This window comes from Pinus tabuliformis, chromosome X (assembly GCF_031772625.1).
Source record: "Pinus tabuliformis cultivar Carrire ecotype Pingquan chromosome X, CPIR1, whole genome shotgun sequence".
NCBI classification, from domain to species: domain Eukaryota; kingdom Viridiplantae; phylum Streptophyta; class Pinopsida; order Pinales; family Pinaceae; genus Pinus; species Pinus tabuliformis.
In genome coordinates this window covers 404,199,975-404,219,968 of record NC_142308.1, presented here as the reverse complement: position 1 = coordinate 404,219,968, position 19,994 = coordinate 404,199,975, and the positions used below count along the sequence as shown (strand labels likewise).

At 36.9% G+C, this 19,994-nt stretch overlaps 1 pseudogene; it reads left to right on the top strand.

The window, feature by feature from the left end:
• Positions 1-9,347: 9,347 nt before the first annotated feature.
• Positions 9,348-11,852, top strand: LOC149140223 (ubinuclein-1-like; annotated as a pseudogene).
• Positions 11,853-19,994: the final 8,142 nt, after the last annotated feature.

Sequence of the window (19,994 nt, the reverse complement as noted above, 5' to 3'; positions counted from 1 at the left end):
TACAACCTCTTATTTCCTTACACAATCTTGAGAAAATTTGAGCTCCTGAACAATAGGGAAGTTCCTATTTCCTCACGTAATTCCCAAGGAATTGATCAATTGTCTGCATACCTAAGTTTTGTAGACTCCACTAGTATACAAATAATTCTACATTATCCATAATTCCTCCACTCTAGCTGAGGAATTCGAATTCCATGCATGCATGAGCTATTTTGGGTTGATTGATTAGTTAACTAACATATCTTTGAGTTCTATTATTGTCTCACTACACAACTGACCTTCAACGGACTTTATTAATTGCTAGAGGTCAGTTAATTGAGTACAAGTAAAAATAATTGAACTAGATTACTAAAATTTAGCAATCAACACATGCATGATTCAACTCCAAACCTATAACTCAAAATTACTGAGTTAACTGAGTGATAAGAGCCATGTCACACTAGTTAATTGCTTCCAAATTGTCCTACTGATGTGGAAATTTGATTTCCTCAATTTGATTAAGGCTAAAGTCAAATTGAGCCTTTCTTGCTACACTTTCTAACATATATCTCATGAGCATTTCTATTATTCTAGTGAGTACATCAAGCAGATCGAAAACACACCAAGTGCGGTGATTTGGGACGATAAAAGGGATTAAGACAAAAGAGAAGGGGAGCTTCTCCAAACGAATGGAAAGAGGGACATGATAAAAAGTGACTTATCATTTGTCAAATTTCTACACAGTAACTATTCACATTGAAATCCATATTAATGCATATTTTGATCTCATACGTACTATATATTTCGGTTTGATTTCATCAGCAAATTCAGAAATTCTAGCCATAAAAAAATCATTCTTTACAATATGGAAGCGACACAATCGTGGGTCACATTGTGTGAGCAGAAGATGAGAAAATGGGATAGTGACAGGAAATAATTCAAACAGTTGAATGGTAGAAGCATGCCTTATCCTGATCATTTAAAATAAAATATGCCAATGACATGCTTTGATAGTTGGGTTGTTGATCAAGTCAGAGAGAAATACGGTGCATCTGGTTGTTACCCACGTGCTGAAGAGGATGCACTAAACATAGGGATTGGGTGCAGCAAATCAATAATAATCTCTTTTTGTACATTTGTAAATTCATAATACACCTTTGAATTGTAACATCTATATTTTATATTTTTAATTATGTTCGGGTTACTAGACTAATGACACTGTGATTTCTTCACTTTTTTATATGTGCATTTGTTCCCATCTATGTAGGCATATGGACATCATTTTAACATGAAGGATTTCGATGATGGTTGCATGACATAAGAATATGGAGTTGGAATTTGAGTTTGACCAATCTAGTCATGTTAGCCACCATGATCAAAACCTAATACATGGGATGTTAGGTTACGTCGGAAAGATACAAGAGATCATTCAAGTGGAATTCTCTTCATTCCAATGTGTTATTTTTAGGTGCAAGTGGTGGGACACCTTTGATCGGAATAATGTAAAGGAAGATCGTGATAGTAGTTGGATATCTATCAACTCTAGAAAGATGTGGCATGAAGCTAGGGAGCTTTATTTTTTCCCCAAACACTGCAACCAGGTGTTTTTTCCCTAGATGTGTTGGATAGGGATTGGTGGTTCATATTAAGACATGACCTTAGATCGAAACATATTTTTGAAAATAATTGTGTTATCATGCCAAGCGAGGAAGATAATCAAGGTGATGACAACGAAGAGTGATATGTACTTGTGTTATTTCATCATTTATACTATTGTTGTATGGTTTTTGTTTTCTTTATTTCGCTAATTATATTGTTTTTTATTCGTCTTTTTGACATTTTATATAATTGGTAAGATTCACAAACATTTTTTCACATTTTTTGTAGTAGAAACATTTTTACACTTAAAACTAGGTATTTCCAATTGTGTAATTTATAAGTTCAAAAATAAAATTTTAACATATTTTTTTAATTTTTTAAAATCTAATTTACAGTAGACTTCTTCTATAGGCTTTGGATAGACATCAGGATGGATTATAATATTGTAATTCTAAGCATGAGTTATCAATTTATAACTATATTTTATTAAGATAACAATCTAAATATATTCATATTATCTCCTTTCTCAAATGATATTGTGAGTATCAATTTAATTAAATAACTCACAAAGTGATAAAAAAACAATTCACAAGTTTTATCTATAGGTTTATTTCAAAATCAATATAAATCATGTAGTGATAAATGTATGAGGACTTCAACAATGAAAAAAATGTGTATTAATATGTAAGATTAAATTCCTGACATGGTAGATAAAGTCATGTTTACTATGTTTTAGAAATTCCATTTCTTGCAACATTATCTAAACTAAAAGGAGGTGTTATGCATGTATAAAATGTTGATTACATCTTTTTATGGACCATAAGAGAAACAAATGGGCTTACATGGATGCATGAGAGGTTTTAATTTTTTTTCTTCATGGATAATGGAAGAGTTTTGACTTTTCTTTTCAATGGTAATTATAAATAAAAGTTTAATTAATAAATATGTTATGGCTAAGAATTAGATGATAAATAATGTGATGGTGATTAAGAGGCATTTGTTTGACTTTCTAATAGACTTGGTGATGCATTTTTCTTTCCTATTTAGAGTATGTGAAACAAATTATCTATTTTTATCTATTTATAAGTAAATTATTTAAAGTAGACATGTCTTTATCATCGTGAACATGATGTTATATTAGCTAGGAGAAATGTGAAAACATGAATTTTAGTGTCTATCTCGTGATAAGTATGTGGAAAAAATAATATTTCTTGATTTGTTCATTAAGAAATAATAAAATATATTATTTATCAAAAGGTTATATTTAATATAGTATGATTTTGTATTAATTGACTCATATTTGTTAATAAAAAAATTAAATTTAAACCAGTACAATAGCAAGGAACCAAAAAAACATCGAAATTTTATATCTTTATTACTAGAAAAAAATTCACTTGCCTCTTTAAGGGACAACTTCCAATAGAGAAAATCCCCAACTACAAGTAACTTCACAAGCCTTATTTTACATTTCTTGATCCTTATCTTTAGAGAGTGAAATTTCTAATTTAAATTGGTAAGAGTTGCTATAAATATTAAATTTAAATTGCTTGAAAATCTCATAACTTTAGTGACAAATTAAATTTTATTAAAATAGGATTTTTTAAGTTATATTAAATCTAAATTAATTATAAAAAAATTGACTTATTTTTTTTAAATTTAACAATAGATTGAATTTTATAAACCAATATAGATCCATCTTAACAACAGATCTACCAAGAGCCGAGAGGGATCAAATCTCATTATATGAAAATCTCTTTTTAGAATGTAAAACTTGAAAAAAGATGTACATGTCAAAAGATTTAATCTTTTTTAGTGATTGATAAATCTATGATTAAGATGGATCTATAGTACGGGTTTTATATCTCTATATGTAGATTGAACATAATGTAATTTTTCATTTGTTAAATTGTATTTTTGAATAATTTATTATTATTAATATTTTATATTCAAAATTAAATGAGTTACACATTTTTAACTTATTAAGAACTAACTAAATTATTTTACCTCTAATTATTTTTTTCTTATGAGTATTAAAATATTTTACTAATTAGGTTAGAATAAATATGAATGAACTATCTAAGAAATAGAAAAATATTTATCGTAATTTTTGTTGTGTAGAGTTCTTGAAGGTGTACAAAAAGAAACTACTTTAGACTGCGGACGACAAACAACCTCAACAGTAAAAATAGTTGTAAAACAGTGTGGATCTGGAGCAAATGATAGAAAGAAAATCTGCTAAAGTCCCGATATATGCAACAAAAATAGTTAAATAGCAAAATGGAATAAGAAAATAAGTGCAAATAACTCGAATAATCCAATGTAAACCAAATATAAAGAATATATTTTATTAGATGATGTTATCACCTGGATTGAACCTCAGGCTGAAGGAAGGCAATGCCAGGGTAACCACAAACCACGCTTAGCCAAGTAGCTAGCCCTACTAGGTCGGGAGAGGGCTCTCTCCATAAGGATCTCAGTCAAGATGACTGGATCAGGAAAAGGATCTTAGGCTAGGTATAGTAGCATGAATTTTTGATCGGATTTTGAAGGGAATTTGCTAGATCAAGAAGAGCTGGACAGTTTAGGGCTAGGGAATTAGGTCAAAATTGTAGGGTGTTCAATGGGGCAAGGTAGGCATAAGTTTTAACACTCAAGCGCTTGATGGGTGAGGTGTTTAAGACCGGTGAGAGGCTAGGAAGAGCATGTAATTATCATTGATCCTTCCCAAATTGTAGAAAACATATAATGGTGAATATTTTCCCAAAGCAGAGCAGTGATGTAATGAATTATGCCTATCAACTTGAAAGCATTCACTTAGAAGCAATGAAATGATTAACGAAATACACAAAACGTACTAACATATGATCACAAGAGAAGAAATTGTACTAAAACTCCATACCACATGGATCCCATAAAAATAGTTGCAATTCTTATTAATCTCCTACTAAACTGCTACAAAATGATGTACAGTCAAGGTCTGAGCATCCAGCTGAGTCCAACCCTTTACAATGAGAAAGAATAAGAAGATATAGGCATTCTTTCAACCTCCTCCCATCCTCAGGGGTTGAATTCCTAAGATGAGGAGCTAATCTAAACAACACTGAACAAGAAACAGGAATATAGGCATCTTAACAACCTGCCTCTAAAAGTGAAAAACTTATTCATTTGAGCTCAAATTGAATTTTAATGCAATGAACCTACCCTCTACTACTAATTATATATCATAATTACAAGCCAAGTCACCATTTACATTAGTAAAACATCCTCTTGGGAGAAAATCCACGAACACAGTCAAAACATAGAAAACTAGCCACCCTGTGCAAAATTTGCCTACGCGCAGCGCCACTTCCAAGTCCCTTTTGGAGGCCTTCCCGGCATCCAAATTGAGCTCATGACAGCTCATTGGAAATATCCTCAAGTCTACTTTCCAAAACACCTAGAATTTATTCATTTGAAGCTCATTTGACCCCTCAAAAGTTGATTCTCCCAAGAATGCTTCTGTATGTCCAAAAAGTGGCAGAAAGGTCATTTTTAGGGTGTTTTTTGACCTTTTGGTGTACTAGTTCTACCCCAAAAACTTAGAAAAACCAGAGGGTGCATGTACTCATCGCTCTGAATCCAAAAATGCAAGCCATTTATGCATTGTGTGCCCCTAAGAAAAGCACAGTGGCAATGGCGCTACGCGTTGAGCCTAATTTTCTGTGTTTAAAATTTCAAAATTTGCAAATGACAAAAACTCTTCCAAACTTGACCAAAATTGGTGATAAGCACCATCATCAAGTATCCTAATGAGCTAAGCCTAAGCCTAAGCCTATCCTCCTCCTTTTTGCCTTTTAGAGCCCGCCTTAGCCTAGCTTTCATCTTTTTGACCCTCATGTTGCAAAGTTTGTTTTAGGTCCTGTAATGGTAGGCCATGTGCCTGATCATCTGATTATCCCTATTGGCCTTCTGCAACACCTTCTCTAGGTGAAAATTGACCCTCCCAAGCCAAGTCTCTCTATCATCCTCAATTTCCTTCTCAATAGGAGTCAAAGTGACCTATGCCTCCTTATCACCTTGTCGTTTTACCTTGAGAAGTTCCAACTCCATGAGGACCTACTTGTCACTCAAATTGTTCTTCTCTTATTCCAAATATGTGATGACATACTTGGCCCTCTCCAAATTGTCCATCAAAGCTTGGACTTGAGCCTTCTTTTCTTGTATGATGATGTCCTTTATTGTTTCTTCATCCTGAGCCTCTAAGTCAATTATTTCCATGCCATGATGAGTATAATGCTACTCCGGCTCATCATGCTTTGTAAAATTAAAGTCTATCTATTTCTCCTCATCATCAAAAATTTCCTCCAGCATCTTTTCTTTCCCTTTGTGTAGTTGTTGCGCCTGTACCTACTGTGTTGATGAAGACGGAAAAGCCCCTTCCACATCTTGTGGAGCAAGCATTTTCCTATGGCTTGATGAAGAAGGCAAGGTCCCTTCCACATCCCATGGAGCAAACACTTGCCTATCAGCTGTAAAAAATCTCCTTGTGCCCCTCTGATATGTCATGTAAGTCCCGGGCACCTCAGTAGCTCTAGTCTCTTTGGCCTCCTCATTTGTTTTCACCTGAGCACTGCTAGAAGGTCCCCTTGATTCTTGAGACATTGGTGGAGGAATTTGAGGACCCCTGAAGATGTCATGAGTAATAAATGTCTCCCAAGAGATGTTGAGGAGGCTAAGATGATAAAGCACAATCCTCTTGATCAGGGAATAATGATAGAGACTGCTCATCTGCTGAGGGTATGGCTTTTTCTGCACAAAATGGGCCATCTTCTCAATATTCTTGAACAAGAAATAAGGGAGGTTTAACATCCTCACCCTAGTAAAATGCATGAGAAGCCTGATGTGATAGGTGTACAGCCTGGAAAATCTTCCCTCACAAGTGAAATATTTCATGATGATTTTCATCATGGGGGCATACTTGTCCTTAAGGAATCTGAAAGGAAAAAGCCTTTTTGCCTCATTTCTGTACCTTGGTTTGATATAAGGCTCATAATAGTGTTTATCCAGGTCTTGTTCCTTGTACCACTTCTCCCCTAAATTCAAAATCCTGGTTACATCCGCAATAATGGAAGGTGAAACTGTAAATGTCACCCCATCAAGAGTCACCTTGTTGTCCTGAAGATGAGCTACAAAAAGTCTGGTGAGCTCAGGGTGCTGTTGAACTCTCTCTACCTGCTCACAGAAATCATAGCACCCAAGATGTTTGAAACAAGTGACAGCCAAGTGAGAGGCCTGCAATTCTCCGAGGTTTGATGGCTCTTCCCTGATAATTCTACCTCCCTTGTGTGGTTTTCTCTGATTCAAAGGTCTATCTGTTGAACTGTCACTGCGTGTGTTTTCCTCCTCCTCATAGTCTCGGTCATCTCTATCCATGTTTGCAAGGTTTGAGGTTGTACACTCCAAGAAAAGGGATAAATGGAATGATCAAGAGTGATTTTAGGAGTGAGGGGATGGGAGATTACCTTATGGGCTAGAAAATGAATGAGGGAGTAGGAATCATAAAAATGAGAGGGAGGGCTTGGTTTGTTTGAGATATTGCTTTTTGGGAAGAGGGATAAAGAGATGTGGATATTATGGAATGATATAGGGAAAGAGTTTAGAGTTTTAGTGATAGGTGATAGGAGGAATAATTAGGTTTAGGGTTTTAGGCATAACTAGGGGAAAATTTAGGGTTTCACATTTACCATGGTGAATTATGCTTAAAAGTTTGATTGCAAACCAACAATGTAGTATGGGAGGAAAAATTACTTGTATGAAGGGAAGGAGGGAAATCTTGAAGTTTTTTGAGGTGGTAGAAGGTATTTTGGCATTTTTTGCCCAATGCGCAGCGCCACCTCTCAATGCACAGCGTAGTGTAAATTTGCATTGTGGAAACCCCCAGACGCGCAGCACCGAGCCCAGACACGCAACGCCAACTTCTCAAGTAGTGCCAACTCTCCTACCTAAAATGTGTAGCGCCAGACTATAGAAGTGCGGCGCCACTTCACCATTGCTCCAAACGTGTAGCGCCGACCTCTAGAAGTGCAACGCTAATTCTCCTTTGCCCAAAACTCACTCAACCTTTCCTCTTTTCCTCTCTTTTTGACTCCTTACTTGCCAAATGAGAATAATGAACTTGAAAATGAAATGTGAGAACTTATATAGGAGTAAATTTTGATTTTTCACTTGAAAAAACCACTTTCTAATGTTTCTTGACCTTTTTCAAAACTCTATTTTTAATGTCTTTCCTTCTTTGTTTCTTTTCAGGTGGATAATGCTCAACTTGAACTGATTTTTGCAGTGTTTCTTTGCCTTGCAGCAAGGAGAGATGCTTTGGTGCAGTTGGGATCACTTATTACATAAATTGACTTAAAATTACATCAGAAATACAAATCAACTCAAAATACTCTGTTTTCACCTCAAAAACATGTTTTTGAGGTGAAAATGACATTAGTTTAAAAGATAATTATACAGTGGCTATGAATTACTAGCCATCATACTTGACTTATCTATCATCCTCATACCCTTGCTGCACTTTATTTACACTTTTAAATCATGCTCTTGACCTTGGAAATGAAACTCTATGACCTAGTGAAACATGCCCTATGACCTAATGAAAGCATGATTGAAAATTGACCATGAAGCTGTAACTGAAGAAAGCTTGAATAAGGGTCAACAAGTATACTCTATGAGGGAGAAATTAGATTTTATAAAGAGAAGACAACCATTAGTGGTGTTAGACTCAATCTTGTCAGTCCTCTGTCAGAGTCAAATTCACCAAGGATCATTTCTCGTCAATTGCAGTCATCAAATGCCATTTTGGTCAAAAAGAGTCATTTTAATTCTTGACTCCAGGGTTTTTGTCTCCAGAAATGTCAAATGATGCTTGCAGGCCAGAGGGAGGTTCAATAAGTTTCTTATTTCAAGAGTTTCATCATCAGTAATGCTCAAGGATGATTCTTCTCCAAAACCCTGTTTTGGAGAAGAAATTGGCAAATTAGTTGTTTGTAATAACCATGTAATTTTCTGTCTTGAAGATTTCAAATGCAGGCTCTATGTCACCTTGCCAAAGACATGCTAACATTCCTGCAAAACGCAACAAAGAAACTTCTTTTTCAGTCCAAGAGTCGAACGCCATCGAGAACAGAATTCAGTCTGAAAATTTTCAACCAGTGGGTTTTGCTAAAGTCTAGTCGAAATCTTGTGCCAATTACCCTGCAAAAAATTAGCCAAAGTATCATTGCCCAAGCCAAGAAAATCAAATAAAAAGAAAAAAAAAAAAACAAAAACAACATTAAATTCATGCCAAATGTCGAGCTGCAAAAGAGCAGAGCTATATTAAATTGTAAAGCAAATCCATTGTTTTTGACAACCTATCTGCATGTCAAAAATTCACAAAAATCCAAAGGAGAAAGCCGAATTTGGAGGTTGAAGAGTGAATTTCAGTGTTGGAGAGGCCGACAGTGTGTTGACAGTGTGTGCGGTGCATACAAGGAGAACGCGGCGCATAGGATGCACGCGGCGCATACAAGGAGCGCACGACGCATAGGATGCACGCGGCGCACTGAGCTAAAATTGCCAGTGGAAATTTACAAGCGCGCGACGCACCAGACCAGTGTGGCGCACAAAGCTGGAACACCATAGAAATTGTGCCACTGCTTATAAATTTCAAATTCAAAATTGCTCCGGTCGCACCAATAACTTCTCCGCTTTTTAAATTCGAAATACATTTTAAATCCCCGATTTTGTTTTAGTAATCTTCCAATTGAGGAAGGATATAATATAATGAGTATAAGACAGTCGTAATAATTCTATGAGTGAGGAAAGTTTTGATATTCTTCGGGAAAGTTTTGATCTTCTTCTTCGGCGGAAAGAAATCCGGAAGCTGGTGGAGCTTGGTTATATGGTGAGACCATAACGGGGATTGATTTAATGAATAATAATAATAATAATATGTTCTGGCAGTACAGAGAAACAATGGTGGAAGAAACCTCGTCATCATCTCCTGGGGTAGTCGGCTTTTCGGTTCCACTGGTTAGACAGCGGTTCCATATAGAACTGAAGACGGATGAGACCACATTTGTTTCATGGAAGAAATTGATTAAAGATTCTCAGAAGGCCGTTCAGTCTCGTCCTGTTGAACCACCTGTCGAAGCTCACCCTACTTTGGAGGCTCGGATTGCTCCAGAGGGCACAACTGGGATTTTGGTGGGCAGACGGATCTGGTTTCAGCCCCTTCACATCAATTTAGTGCAGTTATTGAGAGGATCGAATGTTTGTACAAGGGAACTGGAAGTAGTGATGAAGAAGAGCTAGATAAAATTCCAGAAGACGACCAGTATGATACTGAAGACTCATTTATAGATGATACAGAACTGGATGAGTACTTCTCAGTTGATGGGGGAAAGACAAAGCACACAGGATTTTTTCATCAACAGAGGGAAATTAGAACACTCGAATGAGCCTGCTGCCTCTCCCATGCTTGCTCCAAAGAAAAGGAGGAGGAAAGATACCAAGAAGATGCCAAATGATAAAGAAATTCCAAGCAAATTGTCAAAGATGGGTGCTCTTCGAATAAAGGCAGTTGCAAGAAGTGGACCTTTGGTGGGTATGAATGCCACAAGCTCTGGTCAGGATATCACTTGTCTTTCTGTTGGTGAATATTCAGATGAAAAAACATTGAAAAGCAAGAATCAAAACCAGGAAATGTTCACATTGGGCCCAGTTCATTAAAAGCTGAGAGATGCAAAGAAGTTCATTGTAAAATAGAGCAAACGGTCGTAGGCATTGAGGTGTTTAATAAGGATGGGACAATTCCAAATATTTCGATTGCAGGCTCTAAAGAAACCACTGTCAAGAAGGCAATCATAGTTGAACCTTCAGATGGTGATATGCAATATCACTCAGATAAACATGCAACTCTTGGAACTGAATGCCATACAAGACAATTGATGAAGTGTGCAAATGATATGTCAACCTCCAATAAAAGTAGAGCCTTTGAGAAAGTTGAAGAAGGTGACGATTCAGTGGATGTGAATCCTGTTGTATACCAGATATCGACCTCCAAAATCAAACCTTCACTACTGCTTCATAAGGAAGCTAGTCCTGCAAGGCCTAAATGCACTATTCTGGACAAAGCCTTCCAAGATTTGGAAAAGGGAGTTGTTGAATTGTGTCCACCTTCTGCTGACATTCGAGAATCAGATCAATTATGCCAAGTGGTGAAAAAGCGTATACCTCGTGATGTTAAGCAAAAGCTTTGCAAAGTAGCTAGGTTGGCGGAAAAACAAGGAAAAATCTCGAATGATGTAATTAATCATCTTATGGGCATTTTAGGCCATGTAATGTGGCTTAAAACATTGAAGAGAAACTTGAAGGAAATGATTGCATCAGGAATCTTGGCCAAGCAGGAAAAAGAAGGTAGGCTTGAACACATAAAAAAGGAGGTGACTGAAAGGGTCCAAATGCAAGTATCTTCTTTGCAAGCTCAGGAAAGCAGGCAAGAAGGTTCATTGGATGATTTACAAGCAGTGTCAACCTCTGTAGAAAAAGGAAAATTGAATGGATGATACAAGTGGGATTATGCAACTGAAGACCGACTTTGTGATCTCTATGATCAGTATGTTGAGGGAATGGATGAACACAAAGGCCCACAAATAAAGAAACTATACATAGAGCTTGCTGAACTTTGGCCAGAAGGTTGGTTGGACAACAATGGCATAAAACATGCAGTCTATAGAGCAAAGGAGCAAAAAAAGAAATTGAATAAGATTACTAATGGTGGTGGACAGACGACTAAATGAAAGAAGGCTCCAGTAAAATTGAGTACCGACGGATGGATTGGAGATGTGAATACTGGAACTGTTTCTAATCCCAGCTGTGAAGATTCAACTCCTCGTGACAAGAAAACTATGGTGGAGCAAGCTCATAATAAATCTTTAAATAGAGGTAATGCACTGCAATACAGGATCGCAAATCCAAAGTCTTCATCTATTATTGACCGAAAACAGAAGTATTTTGAAAAAGGTGAGAATAAGGGTTCAGATTGGGAAATTGAATGGAATAAATGTGTAGGAATCCCATCGAAAAAGAAAAAAAAAAGTAAACCAAAAACAGATTTAGGTATAGAAAATACATATACAGGGCATATGAAAGCGTGTTCCTTTGAAGAGAAGGAAACGAAAAAGCCGGACCAAGAAGGCTACCGAGAGGTCTATGCTTCATTTGATAAGTATCTTGAAGTTGAAAAAACTTGATGGTGATAACAAATATCATGCCGAGTAGTATGGACTTCAGAAGGCAAGAAAAGGTGTTCTTTTCCTTGGTTTTCCTCCCATACTACAACTTCAGTTGAAGCGTTGAATATGATTTCATACAAGACACAATGGTCAAGATAGATGATCGATATGAATTTCTACTTCACTTGACATAGACAAAGACAATGGCAAATATCTCTCTCCAGATGCAGATAGAAGTGTGCGCAATTTATATACTCTTCGTAGTGTTTTGGTTCACGGTGGAGGTAGCGCGGGTGCTATCATAATAACTTTTCTCAGATCGGAAGTGCTGCAAGAAACGAAAAGGTGGGCCTTTATGTGGGAATCGTTAGTGTTGGGAGCTGCTTTGGTCGAATAACAACTGGGTATGCTTCTAATTTTCTCACAAGGAGTGGGTATCCTCGCCTATTATGTCTGTTGAACTCACTCTTGATCCCCCACGATTGCGATCTCAAAAAATTAACTAGTCAATTTGGACCGATCGAAATTTAGAATGTCTGGGTTTTCTCTATATATCGTTCACAGCTATTGTATATGATTGTATGACAACTGCTCTGTTTTGGGCATATATGGCGAAGGAGCATGATACCCCTTCTCTTTGCTGAATCGCATACAATAACTTCTCAAACTCGCCATGACATTTATTTGAGTGGTTGCCCCGTCTCGTCTCAGACATTATAATTTAAGATTGAGGAGATAGTCCAGTAAAAATGGGAACTGGAGCGATCTTGCTATTTGCAGACATGGCTGTATCCCGTCGTTCATGGCGTCGGTCTTCCAACATCGCCCAGTACTGGTTTTCAAAATGGTGCTAGTGATCTCCTGGAGTCTTCAGATGAAACTGCAAATGATCATCGGGGCAATGGCATCAGCAAAATCACAGGCAGAGCTAGATTTCAAGAATTGGCTGCAAACGGTAAAGCAAAAGACCGTCCCTAACAATGGTGGCGATTTGACTAGCTCCCTGAACGAAATTGCAACTGCCGATGAAAAGCACCGAAGTTATGAGAGATGGGGCTTAACATGCAATATGTCATCATACTAGCAAATGACATTGATGTAATTTCCGAATGATGAATGTGAAATGATCCATCTGCGTATTCATGATCCAAAATTGAATGAAAGTGGCGTTATGTCTTAGGTGGCAGTCATTGCATACTTTGGCATTCGTTCTAAAGAACATATGTGGCGGATTTGACCCAGATTTTTGCATTAAAATATTGGAGACCTTTCCCCTTCTGTAAAGTGGCAAACGCATCTCCAGAAATTTGAGGGCGGTTGTGCAGGAATGTGCCAAGTGGCATTCAAGAAAGAGAATTTTTAGGCCTAAAATCAGCAAACTACACGATTCCAGGTTCAAAATTTAGCAAAAGAATAGGATTCGACTACCTATTTTCGACTTCAGTTATGTTTCAAGGATTGACAGTTACAGCTTCCACCTCTCCATTGGTCTTTTGAGTGAAAATGTAACGCTGCTTATCTTCAGAAAAGATGATTGGCTCCTGTCAGTTAATGACTAAACAGCTCCCCATTTGTATCGATTTGTTTTCACATAGATTGAGTTTATTTATTGTATGAAAATTTATGTGTAAAGGGTTCTGAGTTCTGGGAAACGGTGGAGGAATAACTCAGCGTTTGGCTGTACAGATTGACAGAGAAATAATTAAATGGTGCAGCTCTGATTTATAAGATTCTTGTGGTATGAGTTTTGGCGTGTGTTTTTCTCTCTGTTTCATATGTATCCTGTGATGTTTTGCATTTCATTCATGATCGTTTCCAGCTGAATACTTTTAAGTGAGAAAGGTAGAATTTAGTCATTGCTTTGCCTTGAGGAAGTGTTTAGTCTTTATGTGTTTTCTTCTGCCTGGAAAGGATTCATACATTAATGCCCTTTTCAGCTTTCTTAAACAGTCTTTTCACCCCATTTAAATTAAATTTGATTGCTAAAACCTCATGCTTATCTCGCCTTATGAAATATCCTGTGCCTTTGGTTAAATCTCTGCTCATGTTGTCCTTGTCCCATGTAGCCCAGTAACTGAGTCATTAAATCAAGTATCCCTCATTCAAATTCATTTACTAGCCTAAAACCATTTCCCATTTTAAGTCATCTCGGACTCTATTGATCATTTTATTGAGATAGACCCGGAGAGAGCCCTCTCCTATCCTCGTAGGGCTAGCTACGAGGCTGAGCTTGGTTTTATTTTTGCCTCAAGTTTTTCATTTTTCAGCCTGAGGCAGATTCGAGCACTAACAGGTGGATCAGCTTGACATGACCTAATGAAATGATGTAAGAATTTTCAGTATGAGACCCCTAAAATGAAAATGCAAAGAGAAAATTTGATCCCTGAAGGAAGTATGTAGTTACTTACACTAACATTGGCCTTATTGGGGATGGCAGCTCCTTGGAGGTGTCAAGAACACTGTAGACCAAGTGCCTCATCCATTGGGCAATATAGTTAAACAAACAAAAAAAAGTGAAAAATGACTCAATACACACTAAAAATTGAGTGACAACCAACTCTAAACTTGACTATAAACCAAATCAACTAAACTTGACACAAATCATTCAAACTTTATAGCCTTCACTTCGGGCCGCAAGCTCAGATGACAGTGTACTTGAAACCTTGCAAGGAAAAGCAAAATGGTATATACAATGAAGGTGAAGTCATTTCAGGGAACAACCTCAAAAGTAGTAGTGTTTCAGGAGCCTACCATTCATTGGCCCTCCTAAACATTCCTGACCATCCATTTCCTTTAACAAAAATGCATTCTATCCTCGATAAGCTGAGATTTTATATGGTCCTTTCCATAAATTGTCAAACTCACCATGCTTTCCCTTTTCCTCATTTTGTGCATCCCACCGCAGCACTACATCTTCCAACTGAAACTTTTCTGCTTTGGTTTTGTGATCATAAATTTTCTTTATCTTTTCTTGCAACCAGAAAGTGTTTTGGGAAACCTCTTCCCTTGTTTGCTGAAGGTGAATCATTTGATTAATTATGTGTTGAATATCATCCTCTTCGCTGCCAGCTTCCTGTAATAATATCATGACCGGGACTACAAGTGATGTAGGAAATACTGTATCAGTACCATAAACCAACTCAAAAGGTGACATACCTATTGATTTCTTGTTGCTCACTCTGTCGGTCTGAAAGGCATTAACAAGATTTCGATGCCAATTCTTCTTGTTTGCCTCCAAAATTTTCTTGATAATGTTCACCAAGGATTTATTTGATGACTCAGCCAATCCATTGCCCTACGGGTAGTATGCCATGGAATGACCCAATGTAATATTGTACTTGTTGCAAAACTCAACCATATTCTTGGAATTAAATGTTGCTGCATTATCTATTATAATCTTGTGAGGGCAACCAAAATGAGACAAGATATTAGATTCTAAAAATTGGATAATTACCATGTCCATGGCTTGCCTTGTCGAAATGGCCTCAATCCACTTGGTGAAGTAATCGGTAGCTGTCAAAATCCATCTGTGTTGTGTTGATGATGTGGGATGGATTTCTCCTATGAAATCAAGTCCCCACTACTGGAAAGGTGCATTTATTTCAACTAGCTTCAAAGGAAGAGGAAGCAACTTCCTTTTTCCTTGAAAAACTTGGCATTCATGGTAGCCCATAACTGTCTTATATAAATCTGAAAACAAAGTTGGCCAATAATATCCTGCTCTCAACACTTTGTTAGCTGTTGTTTTCCAAAACAAATGATGCCACAATCACCTCTATGAAAATCATTCATTACCTGCTGAGCTTCATCTTCAACCAAACAATTAAGAAGAATTCCTCCCGGATCTTTCCAATAGAGAGCACTATTTAAAATGCAAAATTTTGCAGACTTTAGTTTTAGTGATCTACCTTTACTTCTTGACATTCCAAGAGGTGGCGAAAGATGCTAAAGAACATAAACTATATCAGAATACCAAGGTGATTTGAGAAACATTCTGATACTTGAATGAGTGAGCCACCATCTTTGTCATTTGACATTGCTGCAATGAGATTTATGTCTAGAGCATGAAAATTTGATTCAGCCATTATTTTTTCCAAGCCTTGTCCTTTGATCAGTTTGGTAGGTTTAATCTCAAGATCATACTCCAACATTGCTGCTATCCACTTACCTCTTCTCCCCTCCGGATCAGTTTTCATGAGAACATCCTTGACAATTGCATTAGGAACATATGCTATAGTATGTGAATGCAGAATGTATACTCTGAAATCCTTCAATGCTTTTATAAGATCTAGCGCATGTTTTTCAATGATATTGTAACGCAAGGCAGCATCTTGAATAGTCCTACTGAAAAAATCAATGGGTTGCTCCACCTGATCCCTCTTTTGCATCAACAATGCAGCCATGGTGTGCTCGGACGAAAATGAAAATATAATAAAATCATGAGTATAATCAAGACTGGGGCTGTGGTCAAAGAAAACTTTACCAAGTTTAATGATTCATGGCATCCTCGGTCCATTTCACATTGTTGTCCTTTTTCAACATATTAGTTATTTCACGTAAATTCTCAGCCAAATTTGGTATAAATCTACGTAAGAAATTCATCTTACCATTGAAATTCTGAATCTCCTTTTTGTTGCACGGAAAGTCTATATGCTAGATTTCCTCCACCCTTGAAGGATCAATGCGAATACCATCTTTAGAAATTATATGACCAAGGAGTTTACCCTCGTGCATGGCAAAAAGACTCTTTTTTGGGTTTAGAGAAATCACGATCTTCCTACATTTCTAAAAGACAATCCTTAAGCGGTGTAAATACTCATCATCAGAACCAAAAAATACCATCAGATCATCTAAATAAACTACCAAGAAAACATCCTTCTCATTAGCAAAAGCTATGTCCATCGCCCGCTGAAAAGTGGCTCCAGCATTCTTCAACCCAAATGGCATTTTGGCATACTGAAAAGTTCCCCATGGTGTTGTGAAGGCAGTTTTGTCTTGGTCTCTTTCATGCACCAAGATCTGATTATAGCCTGAGTAGCCATCTAGTAGTGACATCCGTGATGCTCCAACTACTCTTTGCAGAATATGGTCCATCTTAGGAAGAGGGTAATTATCCTTTAAGGACACTTTGTTGAGGTTCTGGAAATCTATGCACAACCTTATTTCTCCGGTCTTCTTTCGTACCAGGACCAAATTTGAAATCCAATCAGAAAATCTAATTGGAATAATGATGCCAACTTTAAACAATCTATTTACCTCTTTCTCAATGGATGGCAGCAGCTTTGGATTGATTCTTCTCAACTTTTGTCTAAAAGGTTTTTGATCTGGCTTGATAGGAATAGTATGCTGAATGATATCCTTGTCATACACTTTCAAATCTGAATAATCCCACACAAAAACATCAGAAAATTTAGAAACTAATCTAACATACTTAGCTTTCACTTCAAGAGACAATGTTTTTGATAACTTTACAAGCTTGGGCTGGTCAGTTGTTCCAAGATTTACATCTTCAACTCCTTTGTCCGTAGGAACCAAGGTTGGTTTTCTTGCCACATCATCCTGATCAAAAAGCTCCTCTAAAGGTATGAGACCTCTAGGAATAATATTATCCTTCAGCTGTAAAACCTCCATCTGATTTACCTCAATATCTTGTTCATTGGAATCACAAACATCATCAATGGAAGCATTCTTAAACTTTCCTTCATTCTGCAAAAAGGCATTAATTTCATTGTCATCCCAAAAAACTTGCCAATACCTCAAATTATCAGGAACAACAGGCCTATGTTTGACATGAATTTCAAATTTTTTGCTAGAATTCATTGGAATCTTCAAATTGCTGGCTATAGTGGCGAGTGAATCTGCAATGATGTTTTGAGTCCAGGGTATTGCTATCAAGGTATATTCCAGAAACATCAGTGAATCTGCAATGATGTTTTGAGTCCAGGGTACTACTATCAAGGTATATTCTGGAAACATCCTCAAAATATCCAAAACTGCATTTTTGTAGGCTCTCATCCGTGGATGTTTTGCTTGATATTCTCCTTTTATTTGTTTAATCACTAGCTCTAAATCACCATAAATAGAAATCCTTTTCACATCCAATTTCTTCAAAATTTTAAGACGTGTAATCAAAGCCTCACACTCCACTTCATTATTAGAGCAATCAAAAGCTAACTTGTTGGAACATACTCTAACATTACTTGGGACTTTGGCAGGCTAGAAATTAGGGCTTCGAATCCAAATTCCAATACTAGCACCGTCCTTACCCACAGCGCCATCGAAGTCCATGCTCCAAAGGTTGGCTTCATCTTTTAGATGTTGGAATTTTGTTTCTTTCTCAAAATTACCTTTGCTGATTACTTCATTTTTCTTCTCTTCACTGACCTTTTGCTATTGTGTAGGCTGCTCAGAATAAATTGCTATTTTTTCTTTTTCTTGATTAAGAACTGCTCTAAAATTCTTGGAAATTTCTGGTACATCATCTACTTCTACAAGTTGAATATCTACATCATTCAATCCACTATCAGAGTACAAAACAAAGGACTCTAAATCAATATGTACAACATTTATTGTATGATTCACAGGCTTCTCTTTACTAGTGATCATATACTTCATTTTCTTTTCCCGATACAACTTCCTCAATTGACCGAAAACATGGATGGTAGCATAAGATAAGTCAAGTTGTAAAGTTCCTTTGAGTTTAGCACCCCACAATCTAGATAAGAGCATACCAAATCGAGGCAGTATATCAGCAACTACCACATCCATCAAGACATTTTTGGCTGGGATTTGATCTAAAGAAACCACCAAATCTTTGATGAGACCAATGCAACAAACTCTACCAGAGTCAAAGGAGTACAAATCATGATATTTCTAAGTGATATCCAAGCCCAACTTTTCCATAGTGGCTTTGGGAATCAAATTGTGGGAAGCTCCAAAATCTAACATAGCATTATGGAGAATATACTCATGTAGTCTAAGACTCAGATAAAAGGGAGGGACTTCGCTATCTTCAGGCTGACCTTCTATGGCTGGACCAAAAATGAGTTCAGGATGATCATCCTCGACATTCACCATGTCTGACAAAGGATCTATTTGCAATATTCTAGATACATGGTGTTTATAATTGCTATTCTTAACAAGCTCAGTCAAATGAATGGACACTTTTAATTTAGCAATTTCAGTTTCTAAATTAAGGGATGAAATTTTTTTTACCTCTTTGACACCAATGTCCTTCTTATCTACTTGCTCTTTTGTTGCACTATCTTTTTGCTGATTGTTCTTCTCATTTGCAATGATACTTGTTGATGGTACCTTGTTGGGATTCGGATCAGCAAGCTCTTTCCCTTTCTTTTGAGTGTTTGAGGAATCATTCTTTGATTGCACATCCTTTCTTTTCTGAATGGGATTGACCGGTACATCTCTGCTCCTTAAAGAGTACTACCTCTGTTGTGCAGTCAAAGCATTCATATAACCATGTTGATAATCATCATATTCAGCCTCCAAAACCACATCATTTGCTAAGATGTAATCCTCATCCCTTTGAATGTCTGGAACTTCTGCATATTCTTCATCTTCGGTTAGAAATATAGGCATACCATCAGCAGTGAAAAAGTGATTTGTTTCAATTACTAGATCTTCCTCATCTTCTTCTTTTATTCCTTAAACATAATTCTACTATAAGGGGGTTTTGATATGCTGTTGTTGTGCTGGTTGCTCTAGTGCTTTTTGTTCTCTCTGCTTGATTCGAAATTGGGGATGCTGCTGTCCTCTAAAATTTGGATTCCGAATTGGTGGTTCAGGTTTATCTGTGATGGATAACTGGTCAACCATCCTCTACACTGTTCGAACCAATGTATCCATCTTTACATCTGAAGTAGATTCTTCTTCTTTCATGGTCACTCTTTTCTCAGATCTCATTCTTGCTTTGTTGGCCAACAAGTTTGCTTCTACACACAACATTCTTTTGCATGTTTCTAGTTTGGTAGGATAACGTTCCCGCAATTGATATGCCATATAAGCATCGAAACCATCTGGAAACTTGAGCAAATCCAATCCCTCCGGTGGTTTAATGTTGGCAGGAATAGCATTGTATACTGCATTAAACCTCACACAATAGTCTTGCACACTCTCACCAACATTTATTTTGATGTTCTCATA